We start from the raw sequence: 27653 nt of genomic DNA, 5'->3' as shown, positions 1-27653 counted from the left end.
GAATAAGAGTGGGTTTCAATGAGGTTAAACTCATTGATCAATGTTGGTTCTGTTTATATTAATATGAATATAATTGATGAATGAGGCTGGGTTTCACTGAGGTTCAGCTTTGTGATCAATGTTGGTTCTGTTTATATGAATATGAATATAATTGAGGAATGAGGCTGGGTTTCACTGAGGTTAAACTCATTGATCAATGTTGGTTCTGTTTATATTAATATGAATAAAATTGAGGATTGAGGCTGCTTGTCACTGAGGTTAAACTCATTGATCAATGTTGGTTCTGTTTATATTAATATGAATATAATTGATGAATGAGGCTGGGTTTCACTGAGGTACAGCTTTGTGATCAATGTCGGTTCTGTTTATATTAATATGAATATAATTGATGAATGAGGCTGGGTTTCACTGATCTTCAGCTTTGTGATCATTGTTGGTTCTGTTTATATTAATATGAATATAATTGAGGAATGAGGCTGCGTTTCACTGAGGTTAAACTCATTGATCAATGTTGGTTCTGTTTATATTGATATGAATATAATTGATGAATGAGGCTGTTTTTCAAAGAAGTTAAACTCATTGATCGATGTTGGTTCTTTTTATATTAATATGAATATAATTGATGAATGAGGCTGGGTTTCACTGAGGTTCAGCTTTGTGTTCAATGTTGGTTCTGTTTATATTAATATGAATATAATTGATGAATGAGGCTGGGTTTCACTGATCTTCAGCTTTGTGATCATTGTTGGTTCTGTTTATATTAATATGAATATAATTGAGGAATGAGGCTGCGTTTCACTGAGGTTAAACTCATTGATCAATGTTGGTTCTGTTTATATTGATATGAATATAATTGATGAATGAGGCTGGGTTTCACTGAGGTTCAGCTTTGTGGTCAATGTTGGTTCTGTATATATTTATATGAATATAATTAATGAATGAGGCTGTGTTTTAAAGAAGTTAAACTCATTGATCAATGTTGGTTCTTTTTATATTAATATGAATATAATTGATGAATGAGGCTGGGTTTCACTGAGGTTCAGCTTTGTGATCAATGTTGGTTCTGTATATATTTATATGAATATAATTAATGAATGAGGCTGTTTTTCAATGAGGTTAAACTCATTGATCAATGTTGGTTCTGTTTATATTAATATGAATAAAATTGAGGAATGAGGCTGCTTTTCACTGAGGTTAAACTCATTGATCAATGTTGGTTCTGTTTATATTAATATGATTATAATTGATGAATGAGGCTGGGTTTCACTGAGGTTATGCTTTGTGGCCAATGCTGGTTCTGTTTCTATTAATATGAATATAATTGATGAATGAGGCTGGGTTTCACTGAGGTTCAGCTTTGTGGTCCATGTTTGTTCTGTTTCTATTAATATGAATATAATTGATGAATGAGGCTGGGTTTCACTGAGGTTAAGCTTTGTGATCAATGTTGGTTCTGTTTATACTAATATGCATATAATTGATTAATGAGTCTGGGTTTCAAAGAGGTTAAACTAATTGATCAATGTTGGTTCTGTTTATATTAATATGATATAATTGAGGAATGAGGCTGGGTTTCACTGAGGTTAAACTCATTGATCAATGTTGGTTCTGTTTATACTAATATGAATATAATTGATGAATGAGTCTGGGTTTCAAAGAGGTTAAACTAATTGATTAATGTTGGTTCTGTTTATATTAATATGATATAATTGAGGAATGAGGCTGGGTTTCACTGAAGTTAAACTAATTGATCAATGTTGGTTCTGTTTATACTAATATGAATATAATTGATGAATGAGTCTGGGTTTCAAAGAGGTTAAACTAATTGATAAATGTTGGTTCTGTTTTTACTAATATGAATATAATTGAGGAATGAGGCTGGGTTTCACTGAGGTTCAGCTTTGCGGTCAATACTTGTTCTGTTTATATTAATATGAATATAATTGATGAATGAGGCTGGGTTTCACTGAGGTTCAGCTTTGTGGTCAATGTTTGTTCAGTTTCTATTAATATGAATATAATTGATGAATGAGGCTGGGTTTCACTGAGGTTAAACTCATTGATCAATGTTGGTTCTGTTTATATTAATATGAATAAAATTGAGGAATGAGGCTGCTTTTCACTGAGGTAAAACTCATTGATCAATGTTGGTTCTGTTTATATTAATATGAATATAATTGATGAATGAGGCTGGGTTTCACTGAGGTTCAGCTTTGTGGCCAATGCTGGTTCTGTTTCTATTAATATGAATATAATTGATGAATGAGGCTGGGTTTCACTGAGGTTAAGCTTTGTGATCAATGTTGGTTCTGTTTATACTAATATGCATATAATTGATGAATGAGTCTGGGTTTCAAAGAGGTTAAACTAATTGATCAATGTTGGTTCTGTTTATATTAATATGAATATAATTGATGAATAAGAGTGGGTTTCAATGAGGTTAAACTCATTGATCAATGTTGGATCTGTTTATATTAATATGAATATAACTGATGAATGAGGCTGGGTTTCCATGAGGTTCAGCTTTGTGATCAATGTTGGTTCTGTATATATTTATATGAATATAATTAATGAATGAGGCTGTTTTTCAAAGAAATTAAACTCATTGATCAATGTTGGTTCTGTTTATATTAATATGAATATAATTGATGAATGAGGCTGGATTTCAATGAGGTTCAGCTTTGTGATCAATGTTGGTTCTGTTTATACTAATATGCATATAATTGATGAATGAGTCTGGGTTTCAAAGAGGTTAAACTAATTGATCAATGTTGGTTCTGTTTATATTAATATGAATATAATTGATGAATAAGAGTGGGTTTCAATGAGGTTAAACTCATTGATCAATGTTGGATCTCTTTATATTAATATGAATATAACTGATGAATGAGGCTGGGTTTCCATGAGGTTCAGCTTTGTGATCAATGTTGGTTCTGTTTATATTAATATGAATATAACTGATGAATGAGGCTGGGTTTCACTGAGGTTCAGGTTTGTGATCAATGTTGGTTCTGTATATATTTATATGAATATAATTAATGAATGAGGCTGTTTTTCAAAGAAATTAAACTCATTGATCAATGTTGGTTCTGTTTATATTAATATGAATATAATTGATGAATGAGGCTGGGTTTCACTGAGGTTCAGCTTTGTGATCAATGTTGCTTCTGTTTATATTAATATGAATACAATTGAGGAATGAGGCTGGGTTTCACTGAGGTTCAGCTTTGTGATCAATGTTGGTTCTGTTTATATTAATATGAATATAATTGATGAATGAGGCTGGGTTTCACTGAGGTTAAACTCATTGATCAATGTTGGTTCTGTTTATATTTATATGAATATAATTGATGAATAAGGCTGGGTTTCAATGAGGTTAAACTCATTGATCAATGTTGGTTCTGTTTATACTAATATGAATATAATTGATGAATGAGGCTGCGTTTCACTGAGGTTAAACTCATTGATCAATGTTGGTTCTGTTTATATTAATATCAATATAACTGATGAATGAGGCTGCTTTTCACTGAGGTTCAGCTTTGTGATCAATGTTGGTTCTGTTTATATTAATATGAATATAATTGATGAATAAGGCTGGGTTTCAATGAGGTTAAACTCATTGATCAATGTTGGTTCTGTTTATACTAATATGAATATAATTGAGGAATGAGGCTGCGTTTCACTGAGGTTAAACTCATTGATCAATGTTGGTTCTGTTTATATTAATATCAATATAACTGATGAATGAGGCTGGGTTTCCATGAGGTTCAGCTTTGTGATCAATGTTGGTTCTGTTTATATTAATATGAATATAACTGATGAATGAGGCTGGGTTTCACTGAGGTTCAGGTTTGTGATCAATGTTGGTTCTGTATATATTTATATGAATATAATTAATGAATGAGGCTGTTTTTCAAAGAAATTAAACTCATTGATCAATGTTGGTTCTGTTTATATTAATATGAATATAATTGATGAATGAGGCTGGGTTTCACTGAGGTTCAGCTTTGTGATCAATGTTGCTTCTGTTTATATTAATATGAATACAATTGAGGAATGAGGCTGGGTTTCACTGAGGTTCAGCTTTGTGATCAATGTTGGTTCTGTTTATATTAATATGAATATAATTGATGAATGAGGCTGGGTTTCACTGAGGTTAAACTCATTGATCAATGTTGGTTCTGTTTATATTTATATGAATATAATTGATGAATAAGGCTGGGTTTCAATGAGGTTAAACTCATTGATCAATGTTGGTTCTGTTTATACTAATATGAATATAATTGAGGAATGAGGCTGCGTTTCACTGAGGTTAAACTCATTGATCAATGTTGGTTCTGTTTATATTAATATCAATATAACTGATGAATGAGGCTGCTTTTCACTGAGGTTCAGCTTTGTGATCAATGTTGGTTCTGTTTATACTAATATGAATATAATTGAGGAATGAGGCTGCGTTTCACTGAGGTTAAACTCATTGATCAATGTTGGTTCTGTTTATATTAATATGAATATAATTGATGAATGAGGCTGGGTTTCACTGAGGTTCAGCTTTGTGATCAATGTTGGTTCTGTTTATATGAATATGAATATAATTGAGGAATGAGGCTGGGTTTCACTGAGGTTAAACTCATTGATCAATGTTGGTTCTGTTTATATTAATATGAATAAAATTGAGGATTGAGGCTGCTTGTCACTGAGGTTAAACTCATTGATCAATGTTGGTTCTGTTTATATTAATATGAATATAATTGATGAATGAGGCTGGGTTTCACTGAGGTACAGCTTTGTGATCAATGTTGGTTCTGTTTATATTAATATGAATATAATTGATGAATGAGGCTGGGTTTCACTGAGGTTCAGCTTTGTGATCAATGTTGGTTCTGTATATATTTATATGAATATAATTAATGAATGAGGCTGTTTTTCAAAGAAGTTAAACTCATTGATCAATGTTGGTTCTTTTTATATTAATATGAATATAATTGATGAATGAGGCTGGGTTTCACTGAGGTTCAGCTTTGTGGTCAATGTTGGTTCTGTTTATATTAATATGAATATAATTGATGAATGAGGCTGGGTTTCACTGAGTTTAAACTCATTGATCAATGTTGGTTCTGTTTATATTAATATGAATATAATTGATGAATGAGGCTGGGTTTCACTGAGGTTCAGCTTTGTGATCAATGTTGGTTCTGTTTATATGAATATGAATATAATTGAGGAATGAGGCTGGGTTTCACTGAGGTTAAACTCATTGATCAATGTTGGTTCTGTTTATATTAATATGAATATAATTGATGAATGAGGCTGGGTTTCACTGAGGTTCAGCTTTGTGATCAATGTTGGTTCTGTTTATATGAATATGAATATAATTGAGGAATGAGGCTGGGTTTCACTGAGGTTAAACTCATTGATCAATGTTGGTTCTGTTTATATTAATATGAATAAAATTGAGGATTGAGGCTGCTTGTCACTGAGGTTAAACTCATTGATCAATGTTGGTTCTGTTTATATTAATATGAATATAATTGATGAATGAGGCTGGGTTTCGCTGAGGTACAGCTTTGTGATCAATGTTGGTTCTGTTTATATTAATATGAATATAATTGATGAATGAGGCTGGGTTTCACTGAGGTTCAGCTTTGTGATCAATGTTGGTTCTGTATATATTTATATGAATATAATTAATGAATGAGGCTGTTTTTCAAAGAAGTTAAACTCATTGATCAATGTTGGTTCTTTTTATATTAATATGAATATAATTGATGAATGAGGCTGGGTTTCACTGAGGTTCAGCTTTGTGGTCAATGTTGGTTCTGTTTATATTAATATGAATATAATTGATGAATGAGGCTGGGTTTCACTGAGTTTAAACTCATTGATCAATGTTGGTTCTGTTTATATTTATATGAATATAATTGATGAATAAGAGTGGGTTTCAATGAGGTTAAACTCATTGATCAATGTTGGTTCTGTTTATATTAATATGAATATAATTGATGAATGAGGCTGGGTTTCACTGAGGTTCACCTTTGTGATCAATGTTGGTTCTGTTTATATGAATATGAATATAATTGAGGAATGAGGCTGGGTTTCACTGAGGTTAAACTCATTGATCAATGTTGGTTCTGTTTATATTAATATGAATAAAATTGATGAATGAGGCTGGGTTTCACTGAGGTACAGCTTTGTGATCAATGTCGGTTCTGTTTATATTAATATGAATATAATTGATGAATGAGGCTGGGTTTCACTGAGGTTCAGCTTTGTGATCAATGTTGGTTCTGTATATATTTATATGAATATAATTAATGAATGAGGCTGTTTTTCAAAGAAGTTAAACTCATTGATCGATGTTGGTTCTTTTTATATTAATATGAATATAATTGATGAATGAGGCTGGGTTTCACTGAGGTTCAGCTTTGTGTTCAATGTTGGTTCTGTTTATATTAATATGAATATAATTGATGAATGAGGCTGGGTTTCACTGATCTTCAGCTTTGTGATCATTGTTGGTTCTGTTTATATTAATATGAATATAATTGAGGAATGAGGCTGCGTTTCACTGAGGTTAAACTCATTGATCAATGTTGGTTCTGTTTATATTGATATGAATATAATTGATGAATGAGGCTGGGTTTCACTGAGGTTCAGCTTTGTGATCAATGTTGGTTCTGTATATATTTATATGAATATAATTAATGAATGAGGCTGTGTTTTAAAGAAGTTAAACTCATTGATCAATGTTGGTTCTTTTTATATTAATATGAATATAATTGATGAATGAGGCTGGGTTTCACTGAGGTTCAGCTTTGTGATCAATGTTGGTTCTGTATATATTTATATGAATATAATTAATGAATGAGGCTGTTTTTCAATGAGGTTAAACTCATTGATCAATGTTGGTTCTGTTTATAATAATATGAATATAACTGATGAATGAGGCTGGGTTTCAATGAGGTTCAGCTTTGTGATCAATGTTGGTTCTGTTTATATGAATATGAATATAATTGAGGAATGAGGCTGGGTTTCACTGAGGTTAAACTCATTGATCAATGTTGGTTCTGTTTATATTAATATGAATAAAATTGAGGATTGAGGCTGCTTGTCACTGAGGTTAAACTCATTGATCAATGTTGGTTCTGTTTATATTAATATGAATATAATTGATGAATGAGGCTGGGTTTCACTGAGGTACAGCTTTGTGATCAATGTTGGTTCTGTTTATATTAATATGAATATAATTGATGAATGAGGCTGGGTTTCACTGAGGTTCAGCTTTGTGGCCAATGTTTTGTTTCTATTAATATGAATATAATTGATGAATGAGGCTGGGTTTCACTGAGGTTCAGCTTTGTGGTCCATGTTTGCTCAGTTTCTATTAATATGAATATAATTGATGAATGAGGCTGGGTTTCACTGAGGTTAAACTCATTGATCAATGTTGGTTCTGTTTATATTAATATGAATAAAATTGAGGAATGAGGCTGCTTTTCACTGAGGTTAAACTCATTGATCAATGTTGGTTCTGTTTATATTAATATGATTATAATTGATGAATGAGGCTGGGTTTCACTGAGGTTATGCTTTGTGGCCAATGCTGGTTCTGTTTCTATTAATATGAATATAATTGATGAATGAGGCTGGGTTTCACTGAGGTTCAGCTTTGTGGTCCATGTTTGTTCTGTTTCTATTAATATGAATATAATTGATGAATGAGGCTGGGTTTCACTGAGGTTAAGCTTTGTGATCAATGTTGGTTCTGTTTATACTAATATGCATATAATTGATGAATGAGTCTGGGTTTCAAAGAGGTTAAACTAATTGATCAATGTTGGTTCTGTTTATATTAATATGAATATAATTGATGAATAAGAGTGGGTTTCAATGAGGTTAAACTCATTGATCAATTTTGGTTCTGTTTATATTAATATGAATATAACTGATGAATGAGGCTGGGTTTCAATGAGGTTCAGCTTTGTGATCAATGTTGGTTCTGTTTATATTAATATGAATATAATTGATGAATGATGCTGGGTTTCACTGAGGTTCAGCTTTGTGATCAATGTTGGTTCTGTATATATTTATAAGAATATAATTAATGAATGAGGCTGTTTTTCAATGAGGTTAAACTCATTGATCGATGTTGGTTCTGTTTATAATAATATGAATATAACTGATGAATGAGGCTGGGTTTCAATGAGGTTCAGCTTTGTGATCAATGTTGGTTCTGTTTATATTAATATGAATATAACTGATGAATGAGGCTGGGTTTCACTGAGGTTCAGCTTTGTGATCAATGTTGGTTCTGTATATATTTATATGAATATAATTAATGAATGAGGCTGTTTTTCAAAGAAGTTAAACTCATTGATCAATGTTGGTTCTGTTTATATTAATATGAATATAATTGATGTATGAGGCTGGGTTTCACTGAGGTTCAGCTTTGTGATCAATGTTGGTTCTGTTTATATGAATATGAATATAATTGAGGAATGAGGCTGGGTTTCACTGAGGTTAAACTCATTGATCAATGTTGGTTCTGTTTATATTAATATGAATATAATTGATGAATGAGGCTGGGTTTCACTGAGGTTCAGCTTTGTGATCAATGTTGGTTCTGTTTATATTAATATGAATATAATTGATGAATGAGGCTGGGTTTCACTGAGGTTAAGCTTTGTGATCAATGTTGGTTCTGTTTATATTACTATGAATATAACTGATGAATGAGGCTGGGTTTCACTGAGGTTCAGCTTTGTGGTCAATGTTGGTTCTGTTTATATTAATATGAATATAATTGATGAATGAGGCTGGGTTTCACTGAGGTTAAACTCATTGATCAATGTTGGTTCTGTTTATATTTATATGAATATAATTGATGAATAAGAGTGGGTTTCAATGAGGTTAAACTCATTGATCAATGTTGGTTCTGTTTATATTAATATGAATATAACTGATGAATGAGGCTGGGTTTCAATGAGGTTCAGCTTTGTGATCAATGTTGGTTCTGTTTATATTAATATGAATATAATTGATGAATGAGGCTGGGTTTCACTTAGGTTCAGCTTTGTGATCAATGTTGGTTCTGTTCATATTAATATGAATATAATTGATGAATGAGGCTGGGTTTCACTGAGGTTAAACTCATTGATCAATGTTGGTTCTGTTTATATTTATATGAATATAATTGATGAATAAGGCTGGGTTTCAATGAGGTTAAACTCATTGATCAATGTTGGTTCTGTTTATACTAATATGAATATAATTGAGGAATGAGGCTGCTTTTCACTGAGGTTAAACTCATTGATCAATGTTGGTTCTGTTTATATTAATATCAATATAACTGATGAATGAGGCTGCTTTTCACTGAGGTTCAGCTTTGTGATCAATGTTGGTTCTGTTTATATTAATATGAATATAATTGATGAATAAGGCTGGGTTTCAATGAAGTTAAACTCATTGATCAATGTTGGTTCTGTTTATACTAATATGAATATAATTGAGGAATGAGGCTGCGTTTCACTGAGGTTAAACTCATTGATCAATGTTGGTTCTGTTTATATTAATATGAATATAATTGAGGAATGAGGCTGGGTTTCACTGAGGTTCAGCTTTGTGATCAATGTTGGTTCTGTTTATATGAATATGAATATAATTGAGGAATGAGGCTGGGTTTCACTGAGGTTAAACTCATTGATCAATGTTGGTTCTGTTTATATTAATATGAATATAACTGATGAATGAGGCTGGGTTTCACTGAGGTTCAGCTTTGTGGTCAATGTTGGTTCTGTTTATATTAATATGAATATAATTGATGAATGAGGCTGGGTTTCACTGAGGTTCAGCTTTGTGATCAATGTTGGTTCTGTTTATATTAATATGAATAAAATTGATGAATGAGGCTGGGTTTCACTGAGGTACAGCTTTGTGATCAATGTCGGTTCTGTTTATATTAATATGAATATAATTGATGAATGAGGCTGGGTTTCACTGAGGTTCAGCTTTGTGATCAATGTTGGTTCTGTATATATTTATATGAATATAATTAATGAATGAGGCTGTTTTTCAAAGAAGTTAAACTCATTGATCGATGTTGGTTCTTTTTATATTAATATGAATATAATTGATGAATGAGGCTGGGTTTCACTGAGGTTCAGCTTTGTGTTCAATGTTGGTTCTGTTTATATTAATATGAATATAATTGATGAATGAGGCTGGGTTTCACTGATCTTCAGCTTTGTGATCATTGTTGGTTCTGTTTATATTAATATGAATATAATTGAGGAATGAGGCTGCGTTTCACTGAGGTTAAACTCATTGATCAATGTTGGTTCTGTTTATATTGATATGAATATAATTGATGAATGAGGCTGGGTTTCACTGAGGTTCAGCTTTGTGATCAATGTTGGTTCTGTATATATTTATATGAATATAATTAATGAATGAGGCTGTGTTTTAAAGAAGTTAAACTCATTGATCAATGTTGGTTCTTTTTATATTAATATGAATATAATTGATGAATGAGGCTGGGTTTCACTGAGGTTCAGCTTTGTGATCAATGTTGGTTCTGTATATATTTATATGAATATAATTAATGAATGAGGCTGTTTTTCAATGAGGTTAAACTCATTGATCAATGTTGGTTCTGTTTATAATAATATGAATATAACTGATGAATGAGGCTGGGTTTCAATGAGGTTCAGCTTTGTGATCAATGTTGGTTCTGTTTATATGAATATGAATATAATTGAGGAATGAGGCTGGGTTTCACTGAGGTTAAACTCATTGATCAATGTTGGTTCTGTTTATATTAATATGAATAAAATTGAGGATTGAGGCTGCTTGTCACTGAGGTTAAACTCATTGATCAATGTTGGTTCTGTTTATATTAATATGAATATAATTGATGAATGAGGCTGGGTTTCACTGAGGTACAGCTTTGTGATCAATGTTGGTTCTGTTTATATTAATATGAATATAATTGATGAATGAGGCTGGGTTTCACTGAGGTTCAGCTTTGTGGCCAATGTTTTGTTTCTATTAATATGAATATAATTGATGAATGAGGCTGGGTTTCACTGAGGTTCAGCTTTGTGGTCCATGTTTGCTCAGTTTCTATTAATATGAATATAATTGATGAATGAGGCTGGGTTTCACTGAGGTTAAACTCATTGATCAATGTTGGTTCTGTTTATATTAATATGAATAAAATTGAGGAATGAGGCTGCTTTTCACTGAGGTTAAACTCATTGATCAATGTTGGTTCTGTTTATATTAATATGATTATAATTGATGAATGAGGCTGGGTTTCACTGAGGTTATGCTTTGTGGCCAATGCTGGTTCTGTTTCTATTAATATGAATATAATTGATGAATGAGGCTGGGTTTCACTGAGGTTCAGCTTTGTGGTCCATGTTTGTTCTGTTTCTATTAATATGAATATAATTGATGAATGAGGCTGGGTTTCACTGAGGTTAAGCTTTGTGATCAATGTTGGTTCTGTTTATACTAATATGCATATAATTGATGAATGAGTCTGGGTTTCAAAGAGGTTAAACTAATTGATCAATGTTGGTTCTGTTTATATTAATATGAATATAATTGATGAATAAGAGTGGGTTTCAATGAGGTTAAACTCATTGATCAATTTTGGTTCTGTTTATATTAATATGAATATAACTGATGAATGAGGCTGGGTTTCAATGAGGTTCAGCTTTGTGATCAATGTTGGTTCTGTTTATATTAATATGAATATAATTGATGAATGATGCTGGGTTTCACTGAGGTTCAGCTTTGTGATCAATGTTGGTTCTGTATATATTTATAAGAATATAATTAATGAATGAGGCTGTTTTTCAATGAGGTTAAACTCATTGATCGATGTTGGTTCTGTTTATAATAATATGAATATAACTGATGAATGAGGCTGGGTTTCAATGAGGTTCAGCTTTGTGATCAATGTTGGTTCTGTTTATATTAATATGAATATAACTGATGAATGAGGCTGGGTTTCACTGAGGTTCAGCTTTGTGATCAATGTTGGTTCTGTATATATTTATATGAATATAATTAATGAATGAGGCTGTTTTTCAAAGAAGTTAAACTCATTGATCAATGTTGGTTCTGTTTATATTAATATGAATATAATTGATGTATGAGGCTGGGTTTCACTGAGGTTCAGCTTTGTGATCAATGTTGGTTCTGTTTATATGAATATGAATATAATTGAGGAATGAGGCTGGGTTTCACTGAGGTTAAACTCATTGATCAATGTTGGTTCTGTTTATATTAATATGAATATAATTGATGAATGAGGCTGGGTTTCACTGAGGTTCAGCTTTGTGATCAATGTTGGTTCTGTTTATATTAATATGAATATAATTGATGAATGAGGCTGGGTTTCACTGAGGTTAAGCTTTGTGATCAATGTTGGTTCTGTTTATATTACTATGAATATAACTGATGAATGAGGCTGGGTTTCACTGAGGTTCAGCTTTGTGGTCAATGTTGGTTCTGTTTATATTAATATGAATATAATTGATGAATGAGGCTGGGTTTCACTGAGGTTAAACTCATTGATCAATGTTGGTTCTGTTTATATTTATATGAATATAATTGATGAATAAGAGTGGGTTTCAATGAGGTTAAACTCATTGATCAATGTTGGTTCTGTTTATATTAATATGAATATAACTGATGAATGAGGCTGGGTTTCAATGAGGTTCAGCTTTGTGATCAATGTTGGTTCTGTTTATATTAATATGAATATAATTGATGAATGAGGCTGGGTTTCACTTAGGTTCAGCTTTGTGATCAATGTTGGTTCTGTTCATATTAATATGAATATAATTGATGAATGAGGCTGGGTTTCACTGAGGTTAAACTCATTGATCAATGTTGGTTCTGTTTATATTTATATGAATATAATTGATGAATAAGGCTGGGTTTCAATGAGGTTAAACTCATTGATCAATGTTGGTTCTGTTTATACTAATATGAATATAATTGAGGAATGAGGCTGCTTTTCACTGAGGTTAAACTCATTGATCAATGTTGGTTCTGTTTATATTAATATCAATATAACTGATGAATGAGGCTGCTTTTCACTGAGGTTCAGCTTTGTGATCAATGTTGGTTCTGTTTATATTAATATGAATATAATTGATGAATAAGGCTGGGTTTCAATGAAGTTAAACTCATTGATCAATGTTGGTTCTGTTTATACTAATATGAATATAATTGAGGAATGAGGCTGCGTTTCACTGAGGTTAAACTCATTGATCAATGTTGGTTCTGTTTATATTAATATGAATATAATTGAGGAATGAGGCTGGGTTTCACTGAGGTTCAGCTTTGTGATCAATGTTGGTTCTGTTTATATGAATATGAATATAATTGAGGAATGAGGCTGGGTTTCACTGAGGTTAAACTCATTGATCAATGTTGGTTCTGTTTATATTAATATGAATATAACTGATGAATGAGGCTGGGTTTCACTGAGGTTCAGCTTTGTGGTCAATGTTGGTTCTGTTTATATTAATATGAATATAATTGATGAATGAGGCTGGGTTTCACTGAGGTTAAACTCATTGATCAATGTTGGTTCTGTTTATATTTATATGAATATAATTGATGAATAAGAGTGGGTTTCAATGAGGTTAAACTCATTGATCAATGTTGGTTCTGTTTATATTAATATGAATATAACTGATGAATGAGGCTGGGTTTCAATGAGGTTCAGCTTTGTGATCAATGTTGGTTCTGTTTATATTAATATGAATATAATTGATGAATGAGGCTGGGTTTCACTTAGGTTCAGCTTTGTGATCAATGTTGGTTCTGTTCATATTAATATGAATATAATTGATGAATGAGGCTGGGTTTCACTGAGGTTAAACTCATTGATCAATGTTGGTTCTGTTTATATTTATATGAATATAATTGATGAATGAGGCTGGGTTTCACTTAGGTTCAGCTTTGTGATCAATGTTGGTTCTGTTCATATTAATATGAATATAATTGATGAATGAGGCTGGGTTTCACTGAGGTTAAACTCATTGATCAATGTTGGTTCTGTTTATATTTATATGAATATAATTGATGAATAAGGCTGGGTTTCAATGAGGTTAAACTCATTGATCAATGTTGGTTCTGTTTATACTAATATGAATATAATTGAGGAATGAGGCTGCTTTTCACTGAGGTTAAACTCATTGATCAATGTTGGTTCTGTTTATATTAATATCAATATAACTGATGAATGAGGCTGCTTTTCACTGAGGTTCAGCTTTGTGATCAATGTTGGTTCTGTTTATATTAATATGAATATAATTGATGAATAAGGCTGGGTTTCAATGAGGTTAAACTCATTGATCAATGTTGGTTCTGTTTATACTAATATGAATATAATTGAGGAATGAGGCTGCGTTTCACTGAGGTTAAACTCATTGATCAATGTTGGTTCTGTTTATATTAATATGAATATAATTGAGGAATGAGGCTGGGTTTCACTGAGGTTCAGCTTTGTGATCAATGTTGGTTCTGTTTATATGAATATGAATATAATTGAGGAATGAGGCTGGGTTTCACTGAGGTTAAACTCATTGATCAATGTTGGTTCTGTTTATATTAATATGAATAAAATTGAGGATTGAGGCTGCTTGTCACTGAGGTTAAACTCATTGATCAATGTTGGTTCTGTTTATATTAATATGAATATAATTGATGAATGAGGCTGGGTTTCACTGAGGTACAGCTTTGTGATCAATGTTGGTTCTGTTTATATTAATATGAATATAATTGATGAATGAGGCTGGGTTTCACTGAGGTTCAGCTTTGTGGCCAATGTTTGTTTCTATTAATATGAATATAATTGATGAATGAGGCTGGGTTTCACTGAGGTTCAGCTTTGTGGTCCATGTTTGCTCAGTTTCTATTAATATGAATATAATTGATGAATGAGGCTGGGTTTCACTGAGGTTAAACTCATTGATCAATGTTGGTTCTGTTTATATTAATATGAATAAAATTGAGGAATGAGGCTGCTTTTCACTGAGGTTAAACTCATTGATCAATGTTGGTTCTGTTTATATTAATATGATTATAATTGATGAATGAGGCTGGGTTTCACTGAGGTTATGCTTTGTGGCCAATGTTTTGTTTCTATTAATATGAATATAATTGATGAATGAGGCTGGGTTTCACTGAGGTTCAGCTTTGTGGTCCATGTTTGCTCAGTTTCTATTAATATGAATATAATTGATGAATGAGGCTGGGTTTCACTGAGGTTAAACTCATTGATCAATGTTGGTTCTGTTTATATTAATATGAATAAAATTGAGGAATGAGGCTGCTTTTCACTGAGGTTAAACTCATTGATCAATGTTGGTTCTGTTTATATTAATATGATTATAATTGATGAATGAGGCTGGGTTTCACTGAGGTTATGCTTTGTGGCCAATGCTGGTTCTGTTTCTATTAATATGAATATAATTGATGAATGAGGCTGGGTTTCACTGAGGTTCAGCTTTGTGGTCCATGTTTGTTCTGTTTCTATTAATATGAATATAATTGATGAATGAGGCTGGGTTTCACTGAGGTTAAGCTTTGTGATCAATGTTGGTTCTGTTTATACTAATATGCATATAATTGATGAATGAGTCTGGGTTTCAAAGAGGTTAAACTAATTGATCAATGTTGGTTCTGTTTATATTAATATGAATATAATTGATGAATAAGAGTGGGTTTCAATGAGGTTAAACTCATTGATCAATTTTGGTTCTGTTTATATTAATATGAATATAACTGATGAATGAGGCTGGGTTTCAATGAGGTTCAGCTTTGTGATCAATGTTGGTTCTGTTTATATTAATATGAATATAATTGATGAATGATGCTGGGTTTCACTGAGGTTCAGCTTTGTGATCAATGTTGGTTCTGTATATATTTATAAGAATATAATTAATGAATGAGGCTGTTTTTCAATGAGGTTAAACTCATTGATCGATGTTGGTTCTGTTTATAATAATATGAATATAACTGATGAATGAGGCTGGGTTTCAATGAGGTTCAGCTTTGTGATCAATGTTGGTTCTGTTTATATTAATATGAATATAACTGATGAATGAGGCTGGGTTTCACTGAGGTTCAGCTTTGTGATCAATGTTGGTTCTGTATATATTTATATGAATATAATTAATGAATGAGGCTGTTTTTCAAAGAAGTTAAACTCATTGATCAATGTTGGTTCTGTTTATATTAATATGAATATAATTGATGTATGAGGCTGGGTTTCACTGAGGTTCAGCTTTGTGATCAATGTTGGTTCTGTTTATATGAATATGAATATAATTGAGGAATGAGGCTGGGTTTCACTGAGGTTAAACTCATTGATCAATGTTGGTTCTGTTTATATTAATATGAATATAATTGATGAATGAGGCTGGGTTTCACTGAGGTTCAGCTTTGTGATCAATGTTGGTTCTGTTTATATTAATATGAATATAATTGATGAATGAGGCTGGGTTTCACTGAGGTTAAGCTTTGTGATCAATGTTGGTTCTGTTTATATTACTATGAATATAACTGATGAATGAGGCTGGGTTTCACTGAGGTTCAGCTTTGTGGTCAATGTTGGTTCTGTTTATATTAATATGAATATAATTGATGAATGAGGCTGGGTTTCACTGAGGTTAAACTCATTGATCAATGTTGGTTCTGTTTATATTTATATGAATATAATTGATGAATAAGAGTGGGTTTCAATGAGGTTAAACTCATTGATCAATGTTGGTTCTGTTTATATTAATATGAATATAACTGATGAATGAGGCTGGGTTTCAATGAGGTTCAGCTTTGTGATCAATGTTGGTTCTGTTTATATTAATATGAATATAATTGATGAATGAGGCTGGGTTTCACTTAGGTTCAGCTTTGTGATCAATGTTGGTTCTGTTCATATTAATATGAATATAATTGATGAATGAGGCTGGGTTTCACTGAGGTTAAACTCATTGATCAATGTTGGTTCTGTTTATATTTATATGAATATAATTGATGAATAAGGCTGGGTTTCAATGAGGTTAAACTCATTGATCAATGTTGGTTCTGTTTATACTAATATGAATATAATTGAGGAATGAGGCTGCTTTTCACTGAGGTTAAACTCATTGATCAATGTTGGTTCTGTTTATATTAATATCAATATAACTGATGAATGAGGCTGCTTTTCACTGAGGTTCAGCTTTGTGATCAATGTTGGTTCTGTTTATATTAATATGAATATAATTGATGAATAAGGCTGGGTTTCAATGAAGTTAAACTCATTGATCAATGTTGGTTCTGTTTATACTAATATGAATATAATTGAGGAATGAGGCTGCGTTTCACTGAGGTTAAACTCATTGATCAATGTTGGTTCTGTTTATATTAATATGAATATAATTGAGGAATGAGGCTGGGTTTCACTGAGGTTCAGCTTTGTGATCAATGTTGGTTCTGTTTATATGAATATGAATATAATTGAGGAATGAGGCTGGGTTTCACTGAGGTTAAACTCATTGATCAATGTTGGTTCTGTTTATATTAATATGAATATAACTGATGAATGAGGCTGGGTTTCACTGAGGTTCAGCTTTGTGGTCAATGTTGGTTCTGTTTATATTAATATGAATATAATTGATGAATGAGGCTGGGTTTCACTGAGGTTCAGCTTTGTGATCAATGTTGGTTCTGTTTATATTAATATGAATAAAATTGATGAATGAGGCTGGGTTTCACTGAGGTACAGCTTTGTGATCAATGTCGGTTCTGTTTATATTAATATGAATATAATTGATGAATGAGGCTGGGTTTCACTGAGGTTCAGCTTTGTGATCAATGTTGGTTCTGTATATATTTATATGAATATAATTAATGAATGAGGCTGTTTTTCAAAGAAGTTAAACTCATTGATCGATGTTGGTTCTTTTTATATTAATATGAATATAATTGATGAATGAGGCTGGGTTTCACTGAGGTTCAGCTTTGTGTTCAATGTTGGTTCTGTTTATATTAATATGAATATAATTGATGAATGAGGCTGGGTTTCACTGATCTTCAGCTTTGTGATCATTGTTGGTTCTGTTTATATTAATATGAATATAATTGAGGAATGAGGCTGCGTTTCACTGAGGTTAAACTCATTGATCAATGTTGGTTCTGTTTATATTGATATGAATATAATTGATGAATGAGGCTGGGTTTCACTGAGGTTCAGCTTTGTGATCAATGTTGGTTCTGTATATATTTATATGAATATAATTAATGAATGAGGCTGTGTTTTAAAGAAGTTAAACTCATTGATCAATGTTGGTTCTTTTTATATTAATATGAATATAATTGATGAATGAGGCTGGGTTTCACTGAGGTTCAGCTTTGTGATCAATGTTGGTTCTGTATATATTTATATGAATATAATTAATGAATGAGGCTGTTTTTCAATGAGGTTAAACTCATTGATCAATGTTGGTTCTGTTTATAATAATATGAATATAACTGATGAATGAGGCTGGGTTTCAATGAGGTTCAGCTTTGTGATCAATGTTGGTTCTGTTTATATGAATATGAATATAATTGAGGAATGAGGCTGGGTTTCACTGAGGTTAAACTCATTGATCAATGTTGGTTCTGTTTATATTAATATGAATAAAATTGAGGATTGAGGCTGCTTGTCACTGAGGTTAAACTCATTGATCAATGTTGGTTCTGTTTATATTAATATGAATATAATTGATGAATGAGGCTGGGTTTCACTGAGGTACAGCTTTGTGATCAATGTTGGTTCTGTTTATATTAATATGAATATAATTGATGAATGAGGCTGGGTTTCACTGAGGTTCAGCTTTGTGGCCAATGTTTTGTTTCTATTAATATGAATATAATTGATGAATGAGGCTGGGTTTCACTGAGGTTCAGCTTTGTGGTCCATGTTTGCTCAGTTTCTATTAATATGAATATAATTGATGAATGAGGCTGGGTTTCACTGAGGTTAAACTCATTGATCAATGTTGGTTCTGTTTATATTAATATGAATAAAATTGAGGAATGAGGCTGCTTTTCACTGAGGTTAAACTCATTGATCAATGTTGGTTCTGTTTATATTAATATGATTATAATTGATGAATGAGGCTGGGTTTCACTGAGGTTATGCTTTGTGGCCAATGCTGGTTCTGTTTCTATTAATATGAATATAATTGATGAATGAGGCTGGGTTTCACTGAGGTTCAGCTTTGTGGTCCATGTTTGTTCTGTTTCTATTAATATGAATATAATTGATGAATGAGGCTGGGTTTCACTGAGGTTAAGCTTTGTGATCAATGTTGGTTCTGTTTATACTAATATGCATATAATTGATGAATGAGTCTGGGTTTCAAAGAGGTTAAACTAATTGATCAATGTTGGTTCTGTTTATATTAATATGAATATAATTGATGAATAAGAGTGGGTTTCAATGAGGTTAAACTCATTGATCAATTTTGGTTCTGTTTATATTAATATGAATATAACTGATGAATGAGGCTGGGTTTCAATGAGGTTCAGCTTTGTGATCAATGTTGGTTCTGTTTATATTAATATGAATATAATTGATGAATGATGCTGGGTTTCACTGAGGTTCAGCTTTGTGATCAATGTTGGTTCTGTATATATTTATAAGAATATAATTAATGAATGAGGCTGTTTTTCAATGAGGTTAAACTCATTGATCGATGTTGGTTCTGTTTATAATAATATGAATATAACTGATGAATGAGGCTGGGTTTCAATGAGGTTCAGCTTTGTGATCAATGTTGGTTCTGTTTATATTAATATGAATATAACTGATGAATGAGGCTGGGTTTCACTGAGGTTCAGCTTTGTGATCAATGTTGGTTCTGTATATATTTATATGAATATAATTAATGAATGAGGCTGTTTTTCAAAGAAGTTAAACTCATTGATCAATGTTGGTTCTGTTTATATTAATATGAATATAATTGATGTATGAGGCTGGGTTTCACTGAGGTTCAGCTTTGTGATCAATGTTGGTTCTGTTTATATGAATATGAATATAATTGAGGAATGAGGCTGGGTTTCACTGAGGTTAAACTCATTGATCAATGTTGGTTCTGTTTATATTAATATGAATATAATTGATGAATGAGGCTGGGTTTCACTGAGGTTCAGCTTTGTGATCAATGTTGGTTCTGTTTATATTAATATGAATATAATTGATGAATGAGGCTGGGTTTCACTGAGGTTAAGCTTTGTGATCAATGTTGGTTCTGTTTATATTACTATGAATATAACTGATGAATGAGGCTGGGTTTCACTGAGGTTCAGCTTTGTGGTCAATGTTGGTTCTGTTTATATTAATATGAATATAATTGATGAATGAGGCTGGGTTTCACTGAGGTTAAACTCATTGATCAATGTTGGTTCTGTTTATATTTATATGAATATAATTGATGAATAAGAGTGGGTTTCAATGAGGTTAAACTCATTGATCAATGTTGGTTCTGTTTATATTAATATGAATATAACTGATGAATGAGGCTGGGTTTCAATGAGGTTCAGCTTTGTGATCAATGTTGGTTCTGTTTATATTAATATGAATATAATTGATGAATGAGGCTGGGTTTCACTTAGGTTCAGCTTTGTGATCAATGTTGGTTCTGTTCATATTAATATGAATATAATTGATGAATGAGGCTGGGTTTCACTGAGGTTAAACTCATTGATCAATGTTGGTTCTGTTTATATTTATATGAATATAATTGATGAATAAGGCTGGGTTTCAATGAGGTTAAACTCATTGATCAATGTTGGTTCTGTTTATACTAATATGAATATAATTGAGGAATGAGGCTGCTTTTCACTGAGGTTAAACTCATTGATCAATGTTGGTTCTGTTTATATTAATATCAATATAACTGATGAATGAGGCTGCTTTTCACTGAGGTTCAGCTTTGTGATCAATGTTGGTTCTGTTTATATTAATATGAATATAATTGATGAATAAGGCTGGGTTTCAATGAAGTTAAACTCATTGATCAATGTTGGTTCTGTTTATACTAATATGAATATAATTGAGGAATGAGGCTGCGTTTCACTGAGGTTAAACTCATTGATCAATGTTGGTTCTGTTTATATTAATATGAATATAATTGAGGAATGAGGCTGGGTTTCACTGAGGTTCAGCTTTGTGATCAATGTTGGTTCTGTTTATATGAATATGAATATAATTGAGGAATGAGGCTGGGTTTCACTGAGGTTAAACTCATTGATCAATGTTGGTTCTGTTTATATTAATATGAATATAACTGATGAATGAGGCTGGGTTTCACTGAGGTTCAGCTTTGTGGTCAATGTTGGTTCTGTTTATATTAATATGAATATAATTGATGAATGAGGCTGGGTTTCACTGAGGTTAAACTCATTGATCAATGTTGGTTCTGTTTATATTTATATGAATATAATTGATGAATAAGAGTGGGTTTCAATGAGGTTAAACTCATTGATCAATGTTGGTTCTGTTTATATTAATATGAATATAACTGATGAATGAGGCTGGGTTTCAATGAGGTTCAGCTTTGTGATCAATGTTGGTTCTGTTTATATTAATATGAATATAATTGATGAATGAGGCTGGGTTTCACTTAGGTTCAGCTTTGTGATCAATGTTGGTTCTGTTCATATTAATATGAATATAATTGATGAATGAGGCTGGGTTTCACTGAGGTTAAACTCATTGATCAATGTTGGTTCTGTTTATATTTATATGAATATAATTGATGAATGAGGCTGGGTTTCACTTAGGTTCAGCTTTGTGATCAATGTTGGTTCTGTTCATATTAATATGAATATAATTGATGAATGAGGCTGGGTTTCACTGAGGTTAAACTCATTGATCAATGTTGGTTCTGTTTATATTTATATGAATATAATTGATGAATAAGGCTGGGTTTCAATGAGGTTAAACTCATTGATCAATGTTGGTTCTGTTTATACTAATATGAATATAATTGAGGAATGAGGCTGCTTTTCACTGAGGTTAAACTCATTGATCAATGTTGGTTCTGTTTATATTAATATCAATATAACTGATGAATGAGGCTGCTTTTCACTGAGGTTCAGCTTTGTGATCAATGTTGGTTCTGTTTATATTAATATGAATATAATTGATGAATAAGGCTGGGTTTCAATGAGGTTAAACTCATTGATCAATGTTGGTTCTGTTTATACTAATATGAATATAATTGAGGAATGAGGCTGCGTTTCACTGAGGTTAAACTCATTGATCAATGTTGGTTCTGTTTATATTAATATGAATATAATTGAGGAATGAGGCTGGGTTTCACTGAGGTTCAGCTTTGTGATCAATGTTGGTTCTGTTTATATGAATATGAATATAATTGAGGAATGAGGCTGGGTTTCACTGAGGTTAAACTCATTGATCAATGTTGGTTCTGTTTATATTAATATGAATAAAATTGAGGATTGAGGCTGCTTGTCACTGAGGTTAAACTCATTGATCAATGTTGGTTCTGTTTATATTAATATGAATATAATTGATGAATGAGGCTGGGTTTCACTGAGGTACAGCTTTGTGATCAATGTTGGTTCTGTTTATATTAATATGAATATAATTGATGAATGAGGCTGGGTTTCACTGAGGTTCAGCTTTGTGGCCAATGTTTGTTTCTATTAATATGAATATAATTGATGAATGAGGCTGGGTTTCACTGAGGTTCAGCTTTGTGGTCCATGTTTGCTCAGTTTCTATTAATATGAATATAATTGATGAATGAGGCTGGGTTTCACTGAGGTTAAACTCATTGATCAATGTTGGTTCTGTTTATATTAATATGAATAAAATTGAGGAATGAGGCTGCTTTTCACTGAGGTTAAACTCATTGATCAATGTTGGTTCTGTTTATATTAATATGATTATAATTGATGAATGAGGCTGGGTTTCACTGAGGTTATGCTTTGTGGCCAATGCTGGTTCTGTTTCTATTAATATGAATATAATTGATGAATGAGGCTGGGTTTCACTGAGGTTCAGCTTTGTGGTCCATGTTTGTTTGGTTTCTATTAATATGAATATAATTGATGAATGAGGCTGGGATTCACTGAGGTTAAGCTTTGTGATCAATGTTGGTTCTGTTTATACTAATATGAATATAATTGATGAATGAGTCTGGGTTTCAAAGAGGTTAAACTAATTGATCAATGTTGGTTCTGTTTATATTAATATGAATATAATTGATGAATAAGAGTGGGTTTCAATGAGGTTAAACTCATTGATCAATTTTGGTTCTGTTTATATTAATATGAATATAACTGATGAATGAGGCTGGGTTTCAATGAGGTTCAGCTTTGTGATCAATGTTGGTTCTGTTTATATTAATATGAATATAACTGATGAATGAGGCTGGGTTTCACTGAGGTTAAACTAATTGATCAATGTTGGTTCTTTTTATATTAATATGAATATAATTGATGAATAAGAGTGGGTTTCAATGAGGTTAAACTCATTTATCAATGTTGGTTCTGTTTATATTAATATGAATATAACTGATGAATGAGGCTGCTTTTCACTGAGGTTCAGCTTTGTGATCAATGTTGGTTCTGTTTATATTAATATGAATATAATTGATGAATGAGGCTGGGTTTCACTGAGGTTCAGCTTTGTGATCAATGTTGGTTCTGTTTATATGAATATGAATATAATTGAGGAATGAGGCTGGGTTTCACTGAGGTTAAACTCATTGATCAATGTTGGTTCTGTTTATATTAATATGAATAAAATTGAGGATTGAGGCTGCTTGTCACTGAGGTTAAACTCATTGATCAATGTTGGTTCTGTTTATATTAATATGATATAATTGAGGAATGAGGCTGGGTTTCACTGAGGTTAAACTAATTGATCAATGTTGGTTCTGTTTATACTAATATGAATATAATTGAGGAATGAGGCGGCGTTTCACTGACGTTAAACTCATTGATCAATGTTGCTTCTGTTTATATTAATATGAATAAAATTGATGAATGAGGCTGGGTTTCACTGAGGTTCAGCTTTGTGATCAATGTCGGTTCTGTTTATATTAATATGAATATAATTGATGAATTAGGCTGGGTTTCACTGAGGTTCAGCTTTGTGGTCAATGCTTGTTCTGTTTATATTAATACGAATATAATTGATGAATGAGGCTGGGTCTCACTGAGGTTCAGCTTTGTGGTCCATGTTTGTTCAGTTTCTATTAATATGAATATAATTGATGAATGAGGCTGGGTTTCACTGAGGTTAAACTCATTGATCAATGTTGGTTCTGTTTATATTAATATGAATAAAATTGAGGAATGAGGCTGCTTTTCACTGAGGTTAAACTCATTGATCAATGTTGGTTCTGTTTATATTAATATGAATATAATTGATGAATGAGGCTGGGTTTCACTGAGGTTCAGCTTTGTGGTCCATGTTTGTTCTGTTTCTATTAATATGAATATAATTGATGAATGAGGCTGGGTTTCACTGAGGTTAAGCTTTGTGATCAATGTTGGTTCTGTTTATACTAATATGAATATAATTGATGAATGAGTCTGGGTTTCAAAGAGGTTAAACTAATTGATCAATGTTGGTTCTGTTTATATTAATATGAATATAACTGATGAATGAGGCTGGGTTTCAATGAGGTTCAGCTTTGTGATCAATGTTGGTTCTTTTTATATTAATATGAATATAACTGATGAATGAGGCTGGGTTTCACTGAGGTTCAGCTTTGTTATCAATGTTGGTTCTGTATATATTTATATGAATATAAATAATGAATGAGGCTTTTTTCAAAGAAGTTAAACTCATTGATCAATGTTGGTTCTGTTTATATTAATATGAATATAATTGATGTATGAGGCTGGGTTTTACTGAGGTTCAGCTTTGTGATCAATGTTGCTTCTGTTTATATTAATATGAATACAATTGAGGAATGAGGCTGGGTTTCACTGAGGTTAAACTCATTGATCAATGTTGGTTCTGTTTATACTAATATGAATATAATTGATGAATGAGTCTGGGTTTCAAAGAGGTTAAACTAATTGATTAATGTTGGTTCTGTTTATATTAATATGATATAATTGATGAATGAGGCTGGGTTTCACTGAGGTTAAACTAATTGATCAATGTTGGTTCTGTTTATACTAATATGAATATAATTGAGGAATGAGGCTGGGTTTCACTGACGTTAAACTCATTGATCAATGTTGCTTCTGTTTATATTAATATGAATAAAATTGATGAATGAGGCTGGGTTTCACTGAGGTTCAGCTTTGTGATCAATGTCGGTTCTGTTTATATTAATATGAATATAATTGATGAATGAGGCTGGGTTTCACTGAGGTTCAGCTTTGTGGTCAATGCTTGTTCTGTTTATATTAATAAGAATATAATTGATGAATGAGGCTGTGTTTCACTGAGGTTCAGCTTTGTGGTCCATGTTTGTTCAGTTTCTATTAATATGAATATAATTGATGAATGAGGCTGGGTTTCACTGAGGTTAAACTCATTGATCAATGTTGGTTCTGTTTATATTAATATGAATAAAATTGAGGAATGAGGCTGCTTTTCACTGAGGTTAAACTCATTGATCAATGTTGGTTCTGTTTATATTAATATGAATATAATTGATGAATGAGGCTGGGTTTCACTGAGGTTCAGCTTTGTGGCCAATGCTGGTTCTGTTTCTATTAATATGAATATAATTGATGAATGAGGCTGGGTTTCACTGAGGTTCAGCTTTGTGGTCCATGTTTGTTCTGTTTCTATTAATATGAATATAATTGATGAATGAGGCTGGGTTTCACTGAGGTTCAGCTTTGTGGCCAATGCTGGTTCTGTTTCTATTAATATGAATATAATTGATGAATGAGGCTGGGTTTCACTGAGGTTCAGCTTTGTGATCAATGTTGGTTCTGTATATATTTATAAGAATATAATTAATGAATGAGGCTGTTTTTCAATGAGGTTAAACTCATTGATCGATGTTGGTTCTGTTTATAATAATATGAATATAACTGATGAATGAGGCTGGGTTTCAATGAGGTTCAGCTTTGTGATCAATGTTGGTTCTGTTTATATTAATATGAATATAACTGATGAATGAGGCTGGGTTTCACTGAGGTTCAGCTTTGTGATCAATGTTGGTTCTGTATATATTTATATGAATATAATTAATGAATGAGGCTGTTTTTCAAAGAAGTTAAACTCATTGATCAATGTTGGTTCTGTTTATATTAATATGAATATAATTGATGTATGAGGCTGGGTTTCACTGAGGTTCAGCTTTGTGATCAATGTTGGTTCTGTTTATATGAATATGAATATAATTGAGGAATGAGGCTGGGTTTCACTGAGGTTAAACTCATTGATCAATGTTGGTTCTGTTTATATTAATATGAATATAATTGATGAATGAGGCTGGGTTTCACTGAGGTTCAGCTTTGTGATCAATGTTGGTTCTGTTTATATTAATATGAATATAATTGATGAATGAGGCTGGGTTTCACTGAGGTTAAGCTTTGTGATCAATGTTGGTTCTGTTTATATTACTATGAATATAACTGATGAATGAGGCTGGGTTTCACTGAGGTTCAGCTTTGTGGTCAATGTTGGTTCTGTTTATATTAATATGAATATAATTGATGAATGAGGCTGGGTTTCACTGAGGTTAAACTCATTGATCAATGTTGGTTCTGTTTATATTTATATGAATATAATTGATGAATAAGAGTGGGTTTCAATGAGGTTAAACTCATTGATCAATGTTGGTTCTGTTTATATTAATATGAATATAACTGATGAATGAGGCTGGGTTTCAATGAGGTTCAGCTTTGTGATCAATGTTGGTTCTGTTTATATTAATATGAATATAATTGATGAATGAGGCTGGGTTTCACTTAGGTTCAGCTTTGTGATCAATGTTGGTTCTGTTCATATTAATATGAATATAATTGATGAATGAGGCTGGGTTTCACTGAGGTTAAACTCATTGATCAATGTTGGTTCTGTTTATATTTATATGAATATAATTGATGAATAAGGCTGGGTTTCAATGAGGTTAAACTCATTGATCAATGTTGGTTCTGTTTATACTAATATGAATATAATTGAGGAATGAGGCTGCTTTTCACTGAGGTTAAACTCATTGATCAATGTTGGTTCTGTTTATATTAATATCAATATAACTGATGAATGAGGCTGCTTTTCACTGAGGTTCAGCTTTGTGATCAATGTTGGTTCTGTTTATATTAATATGAATATAATTGATGAATAAGGCTGGGTTTCAATGAAGTTAAACTCATTGATCAATGTTGGTTCTGTTTATACTAATATGAATATAATTGAGGAATGAGGCTGCGTTTCACTGAGGTTAAACTCATTGATCAATGTTGGTTCTGTTTATATTAATATGAATATAATTGAGGAATGAGGCTGGGTTTCACTGAGGTTCAGCTTTGTGATCAATGTTGGTTCTGTTTATATGAATATGAATATAATTGAGGAATGAGGCTGGGTTTCACTGAGGTTAAACTCATTGATCAATGTTGGTTCTGTTTATATTAATATGAATATA

The sequence above is a fragment of the Leuresthes tenuis genome, unplaced genomic scaffold, assembly GCF_036924035.1.
Source record: "Leuresthes tenuis unplaced genomic scaffold, fLeuTen1.0.hap1 SCAF_20, whole genome shotgun sequence".
Lineage (NCBI taxonomy): Eukaryota > Metazoa > Chordata > Actinopteri > Atheriniformes > Atherinopsidae > Leuresthes > Leuresthes tenuis.
Note: the sequence above shows the minus strand (reverse complement) of the source record.